This window comes from Lepisma saccharinum, chromosome 25 (genome assembly GCF_977018435.1).
Source record: "Lepisma saccharinum chromosome 25, izLepSacc3.1, whole genome shotgun sequence".
Classification (NCBI taxonomy): domain Eukaryota; kingdom Metazoa; phylum Arthropoda; class Insecta; order Zygentoma; family Lepismatidae; genus Lepisma; species Lepisma saccharinum.
In genome coordinates, this window is record NC_139253.1 from 54,153,853 (window position 1) to 54,165,035 (window position 11,183).

The window sequence follows — 11,183 nt, forward strand, 5'->3', positions numbered from 1 at the left end:
GGGCAAATCAATCTGAGGGGGCTCATCATTTGTACACTATAGTGTCAGGGCATTTTTACAAAAAAATCTTGGATTAGACAGGGTTCCACACTTGGCCGATTGGGGCATATGCCTGATTTGCCATTGTTTTAAGATTGGGCAAATCAATCTGAGGGGGCTCATCATTTGTTGTGCTGGTTATACCACCAATACAACTACTAAAGAGGAAATAAGAAGTAGGCTTAATTCAGGAAATGCATGTTACTTCTCTCTTCATAAACTTCTGTCTTCTCGTTTAATATCTAAGAAACGAAAAGTTAAAATATACAAAACAGTAATTTTGCCTGTAGTATTATATGGATGTGAAACTTGGTCTCTTACATTGAAAGAGGAACATAAATTGAGAGTATTTGAAAATAAGATCCTTAGGAAAATCTTTGGACCTAAAAGGGATGAGGAGACAGGTGAGTGGAGAAGGTTACATAATTTGTATTCATGTTTAGATATTATTAGAATAATTAAATCAAGAAGACTTAGGTGGGCAGGCCATGTGGCACGAATGGGAGAGGAAAGAAGAGTTTACAGGATTCTTGTTGGGAAACCTGATGGTAAGAGACCTGTAGGAAGGCCAAGATGAAGATGGAGGGACAACGTTGAGATGGACCTAAGGGAAATCGGTAGGGATGGAAAAGAGTATATAGATCTTGCTCAAGATAAGGAAAGATAGAAGACCTGTGTTGCTGCAGCCATGAACCTTCGGGTTTAAGAAGGCTAGAGAGTTAGTTAGTTAGTTAGTTAGTCTCTATAGTGCGCTAGTGCTCTAGTGCAAGCGAAAACAATTCCTCTCACAATAGTAATTAAGTTACTAGTAAATGGAAAACACGTTTAAGGAAGAAGGAAGGGAAGTAAGTAAATAGGTCACAAACTGATGTGGGATAGCTAAAAATAGTCGTGGGTAGTCTTGATTATATTCAGTTAGCACAGACGCACGCGTGGGCAGCTCAGTTTAAAAGTGGCGACAGTTCTCGAGGACTGAACGTGGATATGGTATGGGTGAAGGATATGATTCGAGCTGACAGGGGAGTGACGGTAGATAGCATACCAACTGCAATAAGGTGATTACATGAGTTTAACCAAGGTTTAGCCATAGTTTTCCAAAATTATGCGCACGGTGGCTGTGAACGTTTCGCGGATGGTGAAGATTTTGAAGGTGAGGTGAGACTGTTGCTGGGACAGCCCAAATACTTTTATGCACCAGGTTTTGGGGACTGATAAAGCAATGGGATAAGTGTATCAACGTTGATGGAGATTTTGTTGAAAAATAAAAACGGTTTTCAAGTCAGTATTTCACTTAGTATTTTTTTTTAATAAACGTTAGTGACCTACTTGCTAACTTACCAGTGTACATTGCATGAACACACAAAGTTTTCTCCCTCACACCTCTTACCACTTAGAACTTCTACTTTTTATTTTAATGTTAAGCTAGTATATGAACCATTCTTCGACATTGCGAATAAAGTACCCTGACTAATCACAACTAACAACTGAGGGCATAGAACAAAGACTGTCACCAATCATTGGCTAGTGGGGGTTCAATTGGTTGATTGATTTGTTTTATTTTACTTCGCTTTTATGCCACTTTTTGGCTAATTTTGGCAAAGATGATGAAATTGATGCATGGATACTCACAAAGATCTATGCCCAGGCCGGGATTCGACCTCTGGCGTCATAGCGCGATGCGCTAACCACTCCGCCACGGGGACCGGCTACTGGGGGTTCAAGGAGGAGCACATGCACACAAAAGGAGTAGAGAATCAAACGTTATTGAGAACAGGGTGAAGGCTGAATCAGGGGTGCCCATTTTCCCCAAAAGTTGTTAATCAACCCCCCCCCCAAAGGAAATGTTCATCACAACCCCCACCTCCCAAACACAAATATAGTTTGGATAAACAAACAGTAATTTATTTTTGTTTGAATGTCGATAATTTTATTACATTTTATAAAAAAATAAATTTCCGAAGCTTTTCTTAAGCTTCAGACATCGAAAGCTGACAGTATTTTACTATTATCCAGTCAGTCGTAGCACAGGAACACATACAAGCGAAGCATATCGTGCCTGAAATAATCCAACACTAAAACTGAAGTCCGCATGTCGGAAGTTCCGAACCGACTAGGAACTATCACAAAGAAAACACAGGACTTTGCTTACCACTGGCCGAGTTGCCAACAATCGAAAGGCACCTGCCATTCGAAACCTTTCATTGCAGTTGAACTTAAAAGACTGAACTTTATTCTTAACAGTTTGTCTGCTTGACTAACCTTGTATCAATGCGAACAGCACGCCCCTTCCCCCCTTCCAAACCGATTCTAAAGGCATAAGAGGTGGTGTTTCATTTCAACGCCATCGCTGCGATCACCCACAGGTAGGTAGAAAAATTGTACATAATAACCATAACTAAAAATGAACATTAAGTCAATCAAACGAAACAATCCTCCCTAGTTTCGTGTGAACATACATAGAATTGATAGCTTACCTATAAAATTTTGTCCCCCCTAAGAATTCCTGCTTCATGAATCCCCCTTGTGGGCACCCCTGAGCTGAATACCAGCAAACAGAAACTTTTTCTTCCAAATAAAAGACTCGACATTGCATGAAGTTTTAACATTGGTTTGAATACGAATTTCAAAGGAAATCTTTTCGAATTAAAATTCGAAGTATGCAAGTTCGAATTTAAAAGAGATTGTAGTATTAGTATTGTTTTATTAGTATTAATTTGATGCCTAATATCTCCCGTCGGATTAAATTGGCTGCATTCAACTCTAGCCGCCGCTGCAGGTAAGTCAAAGGAACTACGTAGATTCAACCTACTTCGGACCTACAACTCTACGAGTATTGGATATGACAGGGTTTCGAGCGGCAGAAACTAAAAATAGTCACATTGAGGCATCGTCTTCTGCTGTACCATTACCCTCTCCACTTGTGAAATCGTGAAATCAAGTTTCCGCCAGAGAAACGCTGCCTGCGTGTACTTGCACATCGTGGATCGTAAACGTTACATACAAAAATCTTACTTTGAGGCTTTTGCCCAAATATCTTACTCGTATAAAACTTTTCAAAGTTTGTGAACGATCAGGCAAAAAATACATACAAATCAAGGTCGTCCACAAGGGGGGACCAGGGTGGGGGAGGCAAGCGCCCTTCCTGAGGTTTCTGAGAAAAATCCAAGAAATTCGAACGGTGAAATGGTAGCAATATTTTATTACAAATAATATTCCTTTCTGTGACTTAATGTAAGTTACAGCAATTACTGCCATGTTTAACGACCTAACGAAAGAACGTTTTCACTACAGGAACTACAATTATCTTGACTGCCGTAGCTAGGGGTATTGGAATAAACTTTCTGGTCTGAATTTGATTGGGAAGGGACATTTTTATAATCCTGACTGAAAACATTCGCCATTCCCGACGTTTTGAAATCTCAAATTCGTCTGCACATAATTCCTCAAATAAATGTTTTTGCACTTCTGAAATAAAAAAAACCTCTTAATTTCAAAACATGACACTCTTAGTGCAAAAGAATACCAAGAGTAAGAATATGCGGGATTCCGAAAAGTCGATAATAATTTCCCGAAGTTGGGATCTGATCTTCACAATCCGTGCGCCATCATTTTTAATTACTTTTTAATAGCACAACGTTCGGTGAGTAAAATCATGGATCTGAGGTGCCATGAAGGAAAAACGATTAAGAGCCATCTGTTTGATATCTGTCTATCGTGGAAAAGTACAACAAGATTAAGAATTGTTCATCATGGTTATGGAAATGAAGCAAGGCGAATCTAGTTTCTATTTAAATAGTGAATTCAAGTCTGAAATTGTAATTCAATTTCTATTTTATGATTTGTAAAATAATAACAATAAAAGGTAAAATATAAGTTTCTATAACTGAAAGACAAGATATGAAATTTTACTCTGCCCCGACAAGAAAAAAAATCCACACCTGTCCTTAATACAAATTAACAAAAAACACTGTAACTAAACTGTCGCGTTCATTCGGTGTGCTATTCACAATACGAAGGCTACAAAACCATGCGAAAAAGTATAAATGGGTACCGTAGAATGACAGAGGCCAATAATTGTACTACTGCCTATTTGCGTGAACCCCGGAAAGCGACAGATGTGAAAAGTTGTATAGTATAGCAGGAGGCGATGGTTGAGGCAAATTTAATGAGAAATCTTACCAAACAATATCTGCTAGAAATATTTTCAACACTTTTGTCACCGTCACAGTATTTAAGGTCAAAATGAAAATCGACATATTTATACGCAAATATGTGAAATCCCATTTATATACTGTGAACATCGTATAGTACATAAATTTCAGACGCACAGCTATTCAGCGCAAATACACTATTTTGTTTGTTATTTCCAAGGATTTCTGGGGTTTATTTCTGGCGGATGGAGGTTCAATTTGCTTCATGCGAGAAACGATTACGGAGGCTCTGTAATAGTGGCGTAAATGTTTGGAATCTAATTTGGTGATAGTTCTTCCAGAGAGCCGTAGTAGTTGTGAAACTACATGCAATGATAAGGAACCAAAATGAGGCAACGAATCCATTCTCACTTATTTTTTCAACGAAATTCCAAAGAGATAAAATATTGCATATCCTCATATTAAATTGTAGAATTATTTAGCCTACTGAAAAGTATAATTATAAATGTACTTTTACGTTTTGAACTTTTTAATCTTTCATTGTCCAAAATGTGTCAATTTTATATGGGGAGGATGATTTTGTTCGAGTTGGTGTTTTAAGTCCACTTTATGCACAGTAAGGCTAATTGGAACTGGACCTACAGCTTAAAGTGGGATCCGAACCACTATGTGCCTCCAGCGCGTATCGAACCCAGGACACCTTGATTACAAGGCGACGACGCTACCACTTCGCCATCGGGAATGCCTTGTGGGGAGGATGATTAGGACTACAGTTCCAAATGTTGAATTTACAACGCTCATTCAATATATAACCGGAAGTATGTTGTAACAAATATTTATTACAAGCACCAAAAGAACTACAGTACTATGTTTCAACATAGTCCGCACTAGTTCAATGCACCTACGCCAGTGCTTGATAAGGGCACTGATTCCACAGGGAAAAAAATATTTTGGACGCGTGCTTAACCACTCGTGCACCGCTGATTGGACTTCTTCGTCATTCTGGAACCTCCATCCACTTAGTGCATCTTTCAGTGGACCAAAGCTGTGGAAATCAGAAAGTGCGAGATCGGGCGAATATGGAGGGTGGGGAAAGCACAAAACTTTAGATCCTCGATGGTAGACAATGTGACATTGGCAGTGTGTGGTCTCGTATTGTTATGGAGCAAAAGCACACCAGTGGACACCAGAGCACGCCGTCTCTGCAGAATAGCTGGTTTCAGTTTTCACGCAAACCCATAGCACACGAATTTCCAAAAGATATCCACTGGATATATTTTGAATATTTGTGTCGGAAGTTCTAGATATCCTAAAGATATCCAGGAATGTGCAATTGACATCCACTGGATATCTGCTGGATATCCATTTGTCCGCATACGTGATATCCAAAAGATATCCAGAAATGGATATGTTTGGACATTTTCGGATCACTTTTGGACATCAAGTGGGATGTAATGTGGACATTCTGCTTTGATTTAGACATTGTTTTGTACGTACTTTGGATATCATGAACACGAAAAGTAAAATTTTTGATCTCATGTGGATATTATTTCGATATGAAAGGATGCATGCAACAGTCAACCACCAATGTTCGTTGTTAATTTTCTTGCTCCCCCTTAAAATAGGCACTAGTCAAGTTGGATAGTTCAATGAACTAACCGAACTCTGAGTAAGTGTGTCAGTTTTTCTCCACCGGATAATAAACCTTTTCGAGCAAGGCCTCATCCAAAGTAAGTATATATATAGTTGAGAAAGTAGCGCAGTCTTCCCTCCCGAAGCTGAAAAAAGAGGGTCGTGGGCGGTCCCAACCCTGACGTGACTCACCGGACAGGGGTGACTCTGTCACTGACCTTTCCGCTTGTTATAGGATCTGCATTTGTATGAAAGTGCCTTCTGTTTTCTTTTTCTGTAGCTCTTGTGTGATAGTAGAGAATTTTTTTGAACAACAATAACATTTCAGGAAAATGCCGCGCAATTGTGCTGTTGCTTTGTGCCCGAACAACGCAAGAAATACAGTAGGACAGGCACATATCTAAGCAAAAGTTTTCGGTTTAAACTAGATACGCTAAGTATCACATAATTATTTCAAGCTTGCGTCCATCTTGACATATGAAGCTTGTTATCGTAAGCTTTGCGCTAGCTTGTGTGCTATCTGGGTATATTCCATGGAGATTTGTGATGCTATAAGCGAGCAGTGGCCCGATTCTTGTATGCAGTGTATTGTAGCGTTTCTGATTCTAAGATTTTAAAAAGTATCAATATCTGATAGTAGCAAATAACAAGACGCTCACCAACAAGGAAAACAGTCACAAGCTTCTGATTCACTCAGCCCTCAGGCGTAAAGAACACGAACTGAAAATTATGTGTATAGCTACTGTCTATGCTAAATATATATAAGGAACGGGTTTTCCGGGTTGAGCTAAGTAGGATTTAATCGATTTTAGTTTCGATTGTATTGTAGCGTTTAGTAAGACTAAATCGAAATTTTCTGATTTTAAGAAGAAAAATATCAAATCACTAAACTGAACATGTAAATAAGTTTAGAAATTAGAATTGCTTCAATGCAATTATTGTTTCAATTGCAAGATAAAATATAAAAAAGTATACACAAAGGAAATACTATGACAATTTTCTAGGGGTGTGCGGGACAGAACTTTTTGGGTCGGGACGGGAAATGTTTTAAATCCCGACATTCGGGACGGGAAAAATTCGCAATTTTCCGACAAAGTCGGGAAATTTTCGGGATGGGAAATGTTCAAATTTCCCGAAGCTCTGGAAATCTCGAATTCTACACGTCATTTTCAATTTAAGTGATTGTTTTCGCATTTCTGGTACAAAAACGAACAATTTCCGATAAGTTCCAGACACTTGCAATGCAGAAAACGTCGAGAATTAACGACTTTTAAAAATGACCATTCGGTATTTTCCGACTGCTCGGGATCCCGTACACTCCTACCATTTTTTAATATTCGAAACATATCATATTTATGTTCATTGTTGGATAACAAGTTCTGGATCAGTTCTAGACATGTATTAGATATCCAGAATTGTATGTTCTGGATACCCAGTTTTGGACAAGATCTGGATATGTTTTGACTATCCAGAATTGGATGTGTTTTGGATATTTAGTTTTGGAAGAGATCTGGCGACGTATTGGATATTTGGAATTGGACAATGTTTCTTACAACCAGTTCTACACACGTTTAGGCTGTGTATTAGATATCAAGAATTTGTCGAGTTTTAGATGTCCAGTTCTGGATATCCTAAGACGTCCAATGAATATCCAGAATTGGATATCCAGAAATGTATATCTAATGGACATTCAATGGATATCCATAATATCCATGGATCTGATCTGGACATTGTTGATATCCAGTGGATATCCCTGGGAGATTTGTGCTGTGTGGGGAAGGTTGGATTAGGTTGACCTCTGGGCATGTAATGTTCAAGACTTGGCCCCTTGTGGTCCCAAAACAAAGTCAAGGGCATGCGATACAGTTTCCACGAGAGTCTTCCCAAGCCCTTCCGTCCGTGGCAGTGTGCCAACTTAGCTCTCTTGGAGCCAGATCTGGCTCTTTCGTGCACTCGTTCGGCTGTGAACTGGGACGCCCACCCCTGTGCCCCACTATGATGCCATCACTGGTTCCGGCCCACATAGACCAACTTTTGTCATAATTATACATTTTGCACGTAACGTGATATTGTTATATTGGCTGCGTCGCCCCACTCCCTCTTATCTGCCCAGCTGCTTCTTTATAGCGCAATATTTGACGTGAAATTGATATAATATTGTTTTCGGGGAATTCTTTATTTTCTATTTCTTACCACCATCGGTGGATTATGGGGATGGGCGATGCGCCGGATCTAGATGGTGAAAACTAAGAATAAATTGTCATCAATTTAGAGTTAACGATAATAGCAGTGCTCCCACCCCTTTGACAACTAAAATTACCCTAGAAGGCACTTTCTCCAGCCTTCGTAAATCTCCATGAAAGTCAGTTTTAACTCCATTTAAGGTGAAATTTAGTTCTTCTATGCGCATCAGGTTTGGCAACACTGCCAGGAGGCAAGGAAAACAGCATTGATCATATGGAAGTATGATTTGATTCGTTCTCTTGGGAATATAAAACTTCCGATGGAATAGAAAGATATGTCAACGGGAAGAGGGCAGTTTGAAGATGAATTTCACCAGCGGAAAAGTCAAAACTTCCATTTGATTAGCCGTAACTTCATGTTGAAGTTGATTCCCCATAACGAAAACATGGGATTGCTTATTCATCATATTTTTCAAACATGTTGTCCAGCTTAATAATCAACATAAAAAAACGCTTCCACTTGAAACTTGGAGAGAAATTCATACTCTTGGATACACCCAAGGTTTATTTCTTTTAGTAGCAGTGCCCATTCGGGCGATATTGAATTAAATGCACAATTGGTGCGTAACTGTATCTCCTCCCCTTAATAATTTAGTCAGATACAGAGAAAGAAGACGGGACAGAAAGAAAACGCACAGAGAAAGCGCGAAGGAAAAGAAAAGACAGAGATAAAGGGTAAAGAGAGAGAGAGAGATTGAGACAGTGGGCTGGGAGTAGGTAAAGTAGAAGAAGCGGAACGGAGATAAAGAAACATAGGATAAAGAGAGAGAGAGAGAGTGAGAGAGAGAGAGAGAGAGAAGGGGGCAATAATAGGGATAAAGAAAGGTATAGAGAGGGGAGAGAGAGAAACAGAAAGACGTACAAAAAGAGGAAGAGAGGGAGGAAGAGTGATAAACAGAAACAGATAGTAAGAAATCGAGATAAAAAAAAAGAAAATGTAGAAGACATTGGGGAAACATAGAACCAAAAGAAAGGAAAGAGTGCAGCGATGTTACCAAAGGGGGCAGGGGGCAGGGGACAACAACGATGTCAGGAGAGTGGGTGGACGTACAATAGTTACTTAGTCTCCTTCTCTCCCCATAGCCAGCCTGGCAGAGTGGTTAGCTCATCGCGCAACGAGGCCAGGGGGTCCCGGGTTCGAATCCCGGTCTGGGCATAGATATTTGGGACTGTCCTTTTATCAATCTCATCATATCATCACTTATCCCCATCTTCGCAAATTAGCCAAAAGTGGCACAAAATGCGAAGTAAAATAAAGCAAATCAGTCAATAAACCTCCTCCCCCCCAATTCGGCAAGAAAATAAACAATAACCCCAAATACCTGTCCGGCGACCGCTACGCCACAGATGAGGATTAAAAAAATATAACAAAGTGAAAAAAGCTTTGTTTGTTTCAAATTTCCTACCATGTGGTTATCGTGTTAAAATCAAGCAAAAATGAAGCAAATCAAGTCTTCGCTTTCCTTGGCATACTTTCATAGATGACCACTTAGAGCTGATTGGTATTTGACGTAGTTTCTTGTTTTCTTTATTTTTAACACCAGACTTCCCTAAATTTCATTTCGCGCCCTCTCAGCACGTCTTGGGGATTTTTTTCCTGGCGCCGCCGCTGGATATGGCTTCGTAAATATCTAGAAAAATATGTACAATATATATCCAATGTTACCTGTCATGAACTTAGTAGCATATTCTGTGTCCCTTCCAAGAGAAAATTCTAGATCCGACACAACAACGTTGAAGTAATAATTATACATTGTTGACTCAAACGTCTGCTTCTATGTAACTACAATCAAAATTTGTCTCTCAATGCGTGGAGCTGTGAGTATCTAAAACAATTTACACATTATAATTTTTTTGTAGATTTTGACCGTAGTGTATGGATAAATGTTATCAGTAGGGAAAGGATTTTAAGGTGGAAAATTAAGGTCGGCAAAGGGGGAAAAAGGTTCTGGAAATGTTTTCAAAAAGGTGCAATACAAAGGTGCTAATAATGCCTTCATTCAAGTCTAAACCAGTTACATTAACATTCTTTATTCAACACTGTATCAAATAACATAATTACATGAAGTAACCAGTATTTAGGAAGTAAATGTGGCATTTACTGGGTTTCAAGCAACTTGTTATACAGGATTACGCTCAACATTACGACGTTTTCGAATGCAAGTCGCTGACGCTTTGAACTCAGGATGTCCTTATACGTGAAGAAACTACATTATCTTCAGAACTATTTGGGCAGCAATGATTATATTATACCATTTTATATCTCTCGTTCTGCTCTCCTAAATGAGACTATGGGATTCTTGTAGCTGCTCAAGATGAGTGAAAATTATTTTTTTCTGTCCAATTTTTTAACAAAGCAAGGAAAGGAAGGAAAAAGGTGCTAAAGCATCAAAGAGAGATATTGCTAATCTCTCAGAAAGGTGCAACAAAGCGTGTTCATTTTACTTCATTACAATCTCAAATTATATGTATGAAAACCGCTATAATTTTGAAAAGATTCTGCATCTTAAAATCCATTCCCTAGTTACCATTGCATTGTTTTTTGTTTATTTTTTTTTCAGATTAACTATATTCTTCAACTATGCGCAATACAAAACATGTGGTTCAACTTATAGTAGACGTACTCTTACCTCAGCTGTAATTCATGATTAGAAATCACAAATGTTGTTGGTCTCGAACTCTGTATTCGAATTAAAATTTTGCATGGCGGGAGGGGGGTGGGTGTAAGGAAATCGGCCTCTTTGAAGCAGAGAATTCACATGTTTCTCAAACAATCACCCTCTCACTGGTTCTACAGAATCTTTATTCATCCATTCTTGCATTTTGAAAGACTTAGCCTAGAACTTGCGTTATAGTATAAGAAAGCGAGTTCATGGAACTAATATTTGAATATTTACTCTGGCTCAATTGTGTGAACTTCTGAAAACAATCCATCAACGAAACGAGAAGCTTTTATTATTTTTTTAACAAATAATAACAAATACGTTTTAAAAAGTTGATAAGTGTTTCTCGATAGAAAGTTAAGAATGGTACATAATGACAGTGTTGTACCCATGATGTCTTAAAGTATGAAAAATTGTTTGTTTCGCCTAAAATTTACATTTGGGATATATTTTTG